Source organism: Procambarus clarkii, chromosome 90 (assembly GCF_040958095.1).
Source record: "Procambarus clarkii isolate CNS0578487 chromosome 90, FALCON_Pclarkii_2.0, whole genome shotgun sequence".
NCBI classification, from domain to species: Eukaryota; Metazoa; Arthropoda; class Malacostraca; order Decapoda; family Cambaridae; genus Procambarus; species Procambarus clarkii.
The window spans coordinates 11,564,997-11,576,249 of NC_091239.1; the positions used below are offsets into that span (position 1 = coordinate 11,564,997).

Here is an 11,253-nt window from a genome sequence, read left to right on the forward strand (position 1 = left end):
TTATTGTTGATTACCGCGATAGGGTTTCGAAATATTTTCTGTATTGTTACGCGTTCCTTTGTATATGGCCGCTTTTTGAGGGCACATATATATACACACAAAAAACAAACACATACAGAAACAAATATACTCACACAGACACACAGAGACACACTCAAACCCATGCAAGGGAAAACTGTCAATAAAGCTCATATTAACCACCAACGATACACTTCCTGACCCTTAACCTCCCGGCTGTTGTTTCCCATTCAACAGAATCCCCATATTCCCAGTGACGTCACTGCCAACCTACTCACTAACTGCCAATTATCGTCAAATGGCAGGAAGAGGGTCATCCAGAGGTCAGTTGATAGGGTCACACACGTGACGTCAAATTACATCGTCATTGGCAGTGACGTCATTGAGCTTATGTCTTTCAAGAGATCTGTGGGGAGTAGTTTAGTATAAGGAATGAATGAATATGCAGTTTTTTCAGAACTTCAGTTTTTTTCAATTTCAGAACTTTTCTGGAAAAGCGCATATCAACACTTTGATATTAGCAAAATTAAAAATCAACGAATATAGTAACCTCGTTTATTGCACATTTCTGCTGTTTACAAACCTGTAAACGATATTTATGATTTTCATGATTTTTTTGTTTTCAAAGAAAATTTGGTAAACAATATTTCTCCGTCGCCACATTGTTTACCAAATGCATTCTTTATATCATCAATGAAATAAAAACTTCTAAGAACAGTATACTTCTATTTCCATTCTTAGTTTACTAACAAGAATTTATTTTAACTTCAAGTTTTTTCTGGTACACCTCTCGATGTTCAGATCACTATGTTAAGTTCTGTAATAACAATAATAATGACCATTTCTTACACCTGTAATTACATTCCAGAGAGGACTGGGGTTAATATTGGTGCTGTTAATATGCTGACCTTTAACCTATGCTGTTAACGGTAGGATAAAAAAATCGTTAACTGTAAAAAAAATCATTTATTACCAAGAGTCAGATAAAATATGTGTGAACGCCAGCAAGCTGTGGATGACCTAAAATTCAGGCTGTGGATTACTTTAATTTTAGGGAGTAGGTGACTTAAAAATCAAGTTGTGGATGAACTTGAAAGTTATGCCTTTTGGTAACCTAAATTTGGGGGGTGGTTGTGATAGTAGAGGAGGTTGTGGTTGGTGAAAGTTATGCGGTGGGAGTGCTGATGAAAGTGGAGTTATGAATTTCATTTTGACAAAAAGTAACATATTTTGTACGTGAGAAAATGCTTGAGAGCTGGACTCCACCAGATGCAGCACAAGTACTCTGCTTCAGTTACAAGAAGCACAAGTACTTTGAATCTGTTACAAGAAGTACAAATATTCTGCGTCAGTTAAAGGACGCACAAGTACTCTGCGTCAATTACAGGAAGCACAGAGCCCCAAGTCCAATCACGAGGTGGTACGTTTAATGTCTCCTCCTGCCTGCGTCTCCATTAGCAATAGCGTCTGACCTTTACGTTATGAAGGGTGGGTGGGTGGGGCCCTTTGAATGCCTCACGTACTTGTCGCAAAACTTGCGTAAAGTCCACCGACCTTGTGATGTGGTCGGCCGCGTCACGTCGCTCTACGACCCCGCCTAAGACAGCTCCAGGACTACGGGCTCACCATAGCCCGTGCTACTTGGAACTTTTTGTTCTGAGTAGCTGAATCTAAAACAGCAACAACAGCTCCAGGATAACATTATCGATTGCTTTAGGTGTTGGGGTTAATGCCTATCATCCATCTAGAGTCTGGAAGGGTATTTTCAGGTGACCAAAAGTGCTTACTGACCAGTCAAGTAGTTATTCTCAGTCTCCTTCTGCTCCCCGCTTCTTTTTCCTTATCCTCTCTCCTCTTCTCACTCCCTCAGAAAAATTTTAATTTTACGAAGCACTGAAAAAACCAGCTTAATTTCTTTTTGACGGAAAACATTCGCGATTTCGTGTCAGATTTAATGAAGCCTGCAGAGGGTCGCTATAGATGCTGATATTTTGTATAGGGTGGCTTTGATTCTCGGATAAACAGACAGACAAACAGACAGAGAGACAGACAGACATGTAAACTCTACCGCCGACCACTATCCGGCCAGCAACTGTTCGCCCCATGAACTACTCTGTCTACTTTCTTCAGCATAATTTGTTTCTTTGGCCTGTAGTCTGGACCGAGTCATTGAATCGCTTGTACTTTCACTCTCTTGGTACCAAAGGGTTCCAGATGGTTCCGGATGGTTCCAGATGGTGTGGTAATAAGGATGGTCGTCCACCAGCTGCATGTAGCTTAGTTTAGCTTTTATTACAACAGGAATATTGGTTAACTACCGGCCCACCTGTGAGGCTCTAATTGGTGGGGCTCCGGGAAGCTCTCGCTGAACTCTCATTGAAACTATTTAATTTGAGGAATTAGAAGATAATATTACTTGGCTATATAAGTTGGTGTGTATCTTGTGTATCTGGCCCGGCTGCCAAAGTTAGCCAGGGCTCAGTCTGGTGTAGTGACCAAGGTTGTCAGAGTTAGTCAGCGCTCAGTCTGGTGTAGTGAGCAAGGTTGTCAGAGCTAGTCAGCGCTCAGTCTGGTGTAGTGAGCAAGGCTGCCAAAGTTAGCCAGCGCTCAGTCTAGTGTAGTGAGCAAGGCTGTCAGAGTTAGCCAGCGCTCAATCTGGTGTAGTGAGCAAGGTTGTCAGAGTTAGCCAGCGCTCAGTCTGGTGTAGTGAGCAAGGCTGTCAGAGTTAGCCAGCGCTCAATCTGGTGTAGTGAGCAAGGTTGTCAGAGTTAGCCAGCGCTCAGTCTGGTGTAGTGAGCAAGGCTGTCAGAGTTAGCCAGCGCTCAGTCTGGTGTAGTGAGCCAGGTTGTCAGAGCTAGTCAGCGCTCAGTCTAGTGTAGTGGGCAAGGCTGTCAGAGTTAGCCAGCGCTCAATCTGGTGTAGTGAGCAAGGCTGTCAGAGTTAGCCAGCGCTCAGTCTGGTGTACTGAGCAAGGCTGCCAAAGTTAGCCAGCGCTCAGACTGACCGTAAATTATTGCCACTGATCTCTTATAAGTTTTTTTTTATATCCCAGTTGTGGTAACACCAGTTTTTTTCCACACATCCTTTCTCTCAGCGACCCGGAATGAAAGTATCGACATCAGAACGGTTAATAACACTGAACCTGCACGGCCAGGATACAATATAACACTATATCTCACTTGAACAGACGCTGATTACAGTAATTAGCAATTTGCTGTAATAAGCAATATCGAATTACAGGAAATTATATGCCTCTGAAGTCATTTCTTCACTCAAACAGAAAAATTATTGGTGACTAAGCAGTTCTTTGGGGGTTTACAAGCCTCCTTGTTGACATATTGTTGTGTAGTCTATTTGTGCTTTCATTAATCATATTAATTTACCTACAGTTCGTGGTGGCTACAGTGCTGAAAGTAACACACCATAAATCATACGTTGCAAATTGCATGTTTTTGCATATGGTGTATGCAGTTGGGGTTGTATGCAAAGGTATAATGAATCAACGCTACACGTCATGTTGTAAGCAGTTTGCATTGTAGTTTGTTGTGTACACAGTGGGTGTTGAAGGTCACTGTATATGCCTTTAGTGATAACAGATCGTGTTGTATGCAGTTGCTACCGCAAGTCACTGTGCTTCCATTTATCGTCAAGACACGAATGAAAGATTACAGGTCACAGTGTACGAATTTATTAAAGCAAGTCAGTGATGCAGGTAGTGTTGCGAACTATGGCCCCACGTGCTTAGAATTGGTGGTCTTCTTCTATGCAGTTTGGGTGCATTGTTTGAGAATATATGTAGTTATCGTAGCAAGTCTTGTGTGTAGGTCGTGTGTATTGTATTCATATATGTAGTTATTGTAGCAAGTCTTATATGAAATTCGTGTGCATTGTGTGGGTATATGTAGGTATTCTAGCAAGTCTTATATGATGATCGTGTGCATTGTGTGGGTATATGCAGTTATTGTAGCAAGTCTTGTATGAAATTCGTGTGCATTGTGTGAGTATATGCAGTTATTTTAGTAGGTCATGCTTTATGCAGCTCGTTTGACTTCTGTGGGATATATGCGTTTATTGTGGCAGGTGTTTTTTAATGCACTTCCTGTGCATTGTGAGGTTATGTGTAGTTGCTGTAGCAGGCTTGGTATGTGTAGATTGTAAGGATGATCTGGGTGCTCTACGTTATATGAAAGTCGTGATAAACACATTTAGTGATACAGATCTAGGTATACACATTAAGTATGTAAGATACAGAGATTACAGTTAGTCATACATGTGTGAATATAGTTAATTCTGGAAGTCTAAGTGAATGCAGTTATTGGTGCAAGTCTGGGTGTATGTAGTTAGTGGTGGAAGTATTGAAAAACAATTTCACTCAGCGATGCAGGTTATCTTGAGATGATTTCGGGGCTTTAGTGTCCCCGCGGCCCGGTCCTCGACCAGGCCTCCACCCCCAGGAAGCAGCCCGTGACAGCTGACTAACACCCAGGTACCTATTTTACTGCTAGGTAACAGGGGCATAGGGTGATAGAAACTTTGCCCATTGTTTCTCGCCGGCGCCTGGGATCGAACCCAGAACCAAAGGATCACAAGTCCAGTGTGCTGTCCACTCGGCCAACCGGCTGTGAAGTAGGTGTGTGAAGGGTGAGAGAAGCACACAGAGCAGCAGGAGGTGAGGCCGGTGGGTGTAAACGAGGCTATAAACCAAGAGAAAGTATGGTAATGTAGCCCCAAAACAGCAAGTTCAAGTATAACATATATTATACCCCATGGCATTGTTATTAGTGTCGGCACTGTTTTACCACAAGGCGTTCACAGACTTTATTGATGCACAACAAACACACAGCGCATCCCAAACATTATTTTTGTTATAACATTGTGATAACGTTGGTTTAATGGTGTGAATACGTTATCTTAACGTTGTGATACCGTTGGTTTAACGTTGTTTAGCATTGTGATATTGGTTTAACATTGTGAGTATGTTATCTCAACATTGTGAGTATGTTATCTCAACATTGTGATAACGTTGCCTTAACATTGTGAGTACGTTGTTTCAACATTGTGCATCAGCAGGTATACATATTGTCAGGTAAATCATTTTTGTTTTCAACTTATTTTTCCACCAGATGATGTTTCTTTTCACTTCATACATGGATGAGCAGTTAGGTTCTGGGTTAAGACTGTGGTGTCATTCTTGAATTAGAGAATTACTTCGTATTCAATAAACATGGAAGTATAATTCTTTTAGGAACTTATACTAACTAGAATCTATACTAAGTAGAAACTCATGTTAACTAGAAACTCATGAAGCCTATACACATTATTTATGTATAAGCGAACTATTTATGGACGGTATGCTATAGGTTATATCTTGAGATTATCTTGAGAATGGTGTGAATAGCAGTCTCCGTGGTGTAGTGGTAAGACACTCGCCTGGCGTTCCGCGAGCGCTATGTCATGGGTTCGTATCCTGGCCGGGGAGGATTTACTGGGCGCAATTCCTTAACTGTAGCCTCTGTTTAACGCAACAGTAAAATGTGTACTTGGATGAAAAAACGATTCTTCGCGGCAGGGGATCGTATTCCAGGGACCATAGGATTAAGGACTTGCTCGAAACGCTACGCGTACTAGTGGCTGTACAAGAATGTAACAACTCTTGTATATATCTCAAAAAAAAAAAAAAAAAAAAAAAAAAAAAAAAGAGATGATTTCCGGGGCTTAGCTTCCCCGCGGGCCGGTCCTCGACCAGTCCCCCTTTTTGTTACCCCCAGGAAGTAGCACGTAGCAGCTGTCTAAATCCCAGGTACCAATTTACTGCTAGGTGAACAGGGGGCATCAGAGTGAAAGAAACTCCGCCTCAACCGGGGATCGAGCCCGGAACCTTATGATTACGAATCCTAAGCGCAGTCCACTCAGCTGTCAGGCTAATGCAAGAAATTTGGCATATATACGTCTGTAGTGTATGCTAAATGATCTTTAGTTTCATTCAACAGGTTCTAAATTATCTTTGTGAAAAACAGAGGTTTTTAGCACAGGATCTATTTAAGATTTAATAACCTCGCGCGCAAAAGGAATGCGGTGCTATTATTACCTCTTCCGTGTTTTGTGAGTGTACTCACCTAGTTGTGCTTGCGGGGGTTGAGCTTTAGCTCTTTGGTCCCGCCTCTCAACCGTCAATCAACAGGTGTACAGATTCCTGAGCCTATTGGGCTCTATCATATCTGCACTTGAAACTGTGAAACTGTGTATGGAGTCAGCCTCCACCACATCACTTCCTAATGCATTCCATTTGTCAACCACTCTGACACTAAAAAAGTTCTTTCTAATATCTCTGTGGCTCATTTGGGCACTCAGTTTCCACCTGTGTCCCCTAGTGCGTGTGTGTGTGTGTGTGTGTGTGTGTGTGTGTGTGTGTGTGTGTGTGTGTGTGTCTGTGTGTGTGTGTGTGTGTGTGTGTGTGTGTGTGTGTGTGTGTGTGTGTGTGTGTGTGCACCCCAAGTTGTGTTTGTTGAATTAAGATTAAGCTTTTCAATATAGATTTTTGAGCCATGGACAATCTAATGTAATGACCCTGACCCACAGGGATCCTATTGACTGTTCTACTCATAAAATTGGAAATAGAGGTGACTTCTATTTTCTTTTCATCTTCTTCATTTCCTTTTCTTACCATTACGTTCAAGGAATATTTATTCGCATTACTAAGTGTGTGCGTGCCTAAATTCGTATGGCCTAGAATCTTAGTTTATAAAGAGAAAAAATATACGAATGTGACAAATTTTCCGGGGCCATTCACGTGTTTTCCGTGTTTCACTACGCGACAAGGAGAGCCAGGTATTTGCAACTGCTCGGAAAGCCCTTGTAATCCTACATGTAGAATTGTAGATGGTTGTAAGAGCTTGCAATCCCTTGTAATCCTTCTTGTAGAGGGTTGTAAGAGCTTGCAATCCCTTGTAATAATTCTTGTAGAGGGTTGTAAGAGCTGGCAATCCCTTGTAATCCTTCTTGTAGAGGGTTGTAAGAGCTTGCAATCCCTTGTAATAATTCTTGTAGAGGGTTGTAAGAGCTTGCAATCCCTTGTAATCCTTCTTGTAGACGTTTGTAAGAGCTTGCAATCCCTTGTAATCCTTCTTGTAGACGTTTGTAAAAGCTAGCAATCCCTTGTAATCCTTCTTGTAGATGTTTGATTGAGCTAGCAATCCCTTGTAATCCTTCTTGCGTGACGCATGGAGATCATACGAGATAAATGGTGCTTAAGCAGTTATCGTCAGCCATTCTTGATCCGTATTCTTTAGGATTAATAATGATTATATTCTTCCGTGTCCTTAATCCTTGTGACTCATGATTGACAAGTCCTTTTACCTTCAAGATGTTTTGCACGTTACATGTTGCATGTTGCTTGAGATAGAAACAATGCAGCTTCGAATTATTCGTGAGTCACTTAATTTAATATGTTTTAAATCATATTACCAAAACAAGTCATCCACTTTCTCGTAACTTTCTTCTCGGATGTGTTGTTGTCAGGGTTACGACATTTAACAGTAGCACAGTTAAATTTTTAATGTTAAATTTCACTGCTGCTTTGGTGAAAGCAGTAGTGGACGCTTTCACCTACTACACAGTGGCAAAGTCTGCAAAGATAATTATGAGGTGAAAGCTTCAAGTCAGTATGACTATATAACACTTGAAAGGTATATCAGGATAGATTAATAAATGGTATGCAATACATACTGAGATCCGGGATATATTGACTATAATACAGCAGGTATATGAGAACGGAACTATGAGGTGATATATTACGAGAGAGCGAATGAACTCTGCCCCAACCACTTTGACCTTCGAGGATCGAACCCCGACCCTTCAAGAGGCAAAGGCCGTTTCCACGCCAGCCAATCCAAAAGGCTAGGGCCCGTAGTACGAGAAGCAGTTTACTCATAATGACCATCAACCAACACATAGTTACCCATCTATCACCTCCATCAATCACCCATTAACCTGTTGCCGCCTCCGCTAATCTTTTCCGGCACGAAAAAAAAAGGAGTGAACCGCCATTCATAATTTTTTACGATACAAGACAAAAAAGTTCAGAGGAGGAAGCGGACCTTCAACTGGGGGCTGTCTGGCTGTCTGGCTGACTGGCTGGGTGGGAGGGGAGGGGAGTGTACCCTGGTCGCTGGCTGCCTCCAGTTGGAAACCCCCGAAGGTCGTTGGTCGTCTTTAATTAGCTGGTAGTAAATGAGATGAATAATAGTCCAGAGGTCGATTTAATGAGTACAGAACGTGTATTTTTGCAGCAGAATTTGTTTAAAAGTAAATGGGCATCGTTCTCTTCTCCCTATTATTATTATTATTATTATTATTATTATTATTATTATTATTATTATTTAATCTTAATATGGTAAATTTATACCCATAATAATACAAGAAACAGGAGGATTCCTGGCCCATGCGAGGCAGCTTCTATATACATTCATCGTCTTATTTGCGTTAAGTCTGAATTCAGAAAACTAATCGTTTCTACTGATAAGGAGCAATATTCGTCACTTGGAGCAGTTATCGGAGCCGACGTGTTTTCACTTCAAGGACCTTCTAGGCGTGACTTCTAAGGCCGTTGATTTAAAGGATCTTTGATATCAAGGGCTTTAGACTTCAAGGGTCTTCAACTTCTAGGGTCTGTGATTTCAAGGATCTTTGTCTTCAAAGGTCTTTAACTTCACGGTAATCAGGCCATTCTTTCTCTTTGTGTCCCTCTGTACGAAAACTGTACCAAAATATATATATATATATATATATATATATATATATATATATATATATATATATATATATATATATATATATATATATATATATATATATATATATATATATAAAGCAATTTTATTACAGGGAGACCCTGAGAACACGTGGATAGCCAGCATATGTTGACCCAATGAAGTCATAGTGAGCTCAAGAGAACAGTGATGTCATATTGAGTTCTAGAGAACAGTGAGGTCATAGTGAGTTGAGAGAACAATGAACAAGCGTAACAGTCAGCCTTCATTTAGTATATAATTCAGTCTTCATTTGAAGTGGAATTCAGCAGTTGTTAACTACATAATTGAATCTTCATTAAGCATAAAATTTACATTAGGCGTAAAATTTATAAGAGTACAGGTATGCAGTCTCATCTAGTTAATTTGTGAAAACTTAACGTAATCCCTCAACAAATCATATTTATCAGCGAGCGAGAAACTTTTTTTTGCGGTTACGAATTCATAATTAGAAACTTAAAATATATATTCTCGTTTAAAGTTTTGATTATTTTTTTATAATATATATATATATATATATATATATATATATATATATATATATATATATATATATATATATATATATATATATATATACATATATATATATATATATATACATATATATATATATATATGTATATATATATATATATATATATATATATATATATATATATATATATATATACATATATATATATATATATATATATATATATATATATATATATATATATATATATATATATATATGACAGCACATATGATCTCAAAATGCAAGAAAAGCAATACTGAAATTGTAAAATGAATACTATTTTCCCATTTCACTGTTTTGCTTTGCATAATTACAAATTTTGTGTAAGTTTATATAAAGAAAAAAGGTTATTTAGGATTTTTTTTTAACCACGAAATCATTTTAAATAACAAACAAAGCTTCCGTGTGTAACAAACCTTCTTGAGAAGGTCAACGTTAGAATATAAGACGGATCCTCACCTCTCTCTCAGCATGCAGCTTGCATACGAGAACAGGAGTATGCTAACCTCAATGCCAGTCAAGCAAAGGAGGGAGGAAGATGCTTTCAACAACCCTCGTCTATTAGAAATAAGTATATAGAGAAATTCCGTAGGAGCCGTGAAGAGGATTCGAACCTATGGGATTGGTTATTCCCCAGGCACACCCAACACATAGGTTCGAATCGTCATCACGGCTCCTGTGTGTTTTCTCGTTGATTCATTACGTTACAGTGATTTTTCTCTGTGTAAGAAGTATATTAAATTCAATGTTAATGTTATTTTGTATTCTTGGTTAAATAAACTGTCGAAAGTACATGCTAACAATATGGTAATACTTGAATATAATGTGACGATGTTTAACCCAGTAAGGAAAATGAAGCAGGATATTGCTTAAGTACTTTCATGTTACTCAATACATCATACTTCTGATCACCAGTATACTTCTGATGATGTGTTCACTAACACGAAAGTACTTAAAATATTTCCTGTTTTGTTTTTCATTGTAGTTAAACATTATCACATTATTCATCGCGTGTTACACACACACACACACACACACACACACACACACACACACACACACACACACACACACACACACACACACACACATATATATATATATATATATATATATATATATATATATATATATATATAATATGCTGTCAAGCCATTCAGGAAACCATACCGTGTCTTCAAGATCCTTGGGAACGTCAATAGTGTAATAAGAGTGTAAGATAAACATCGAACGAATAGCACATCGTAGTGTATAGGATTTGGTAGATGCTCCCGGCATAGTCAAAGATTTGTAACCGTTCAAGTTCCCCAGACACTGCCAAAGTTAGATTAGTGATAGTGAAAGTTCCCCAGACACTGCCAAAGTTAGATTAGTGATAGTGAAAGTTCCCCAGACACTGCCAAAGTTAGATTAGTGATAGTGAAAGTTCCCCAGACACTGCCAAAGTTAGATTAGTGATAGTGAAAGTACCCCAGACACTACCAAAGTTAGATTAGTGATAGTGAAAAGTCCCCAGACACTACCAAAGTTAGATTAGTGATAGTGAAAGTTCCCCAGACACTGCCAAAGTTAGATTAGTGGTAGTGAAAATTCCCCAGACACTACCAAAGTTAGATTAGTGATAGTGAAAGTTCCCCAGACACTGCCAAAGTTAGATTAGTGATAGTGAAAGTACCCCAGACACTGCCAAAGTTAGATTAGTGATAGTGAAAATTCCCCAGACACTACCAAAGTTAGATTAGTGATAGTGAAAGTTCCCCAGACACTGCCAAAGTTAGATTAGTGATAGTGAAAGTTCCCCAGACACTGCCAAAGGTTGACAAGTGACAGTACCCCAGATACGATCAAAGTTACAAACATATGAGCAGAGAAACTTTTTTCTCTTCTACCCTATATCGACTTCCTCAG

General features: G+C 39.3%; 1 protein-coding gene across 1 annotated transcript in view; it reads right to left on the reverse strand.

The window, feature by feature from the left end:
* LOC123746563 (neuropilin-2) overlaps window positions 1–11,253 on the reverse strand; it is a 90,590-nt gene that overhangs the window by 9,459 nt on the left and 69,878 nt on the right. The gene's annotated exons all lie outside the window — the stretch shown is intronic.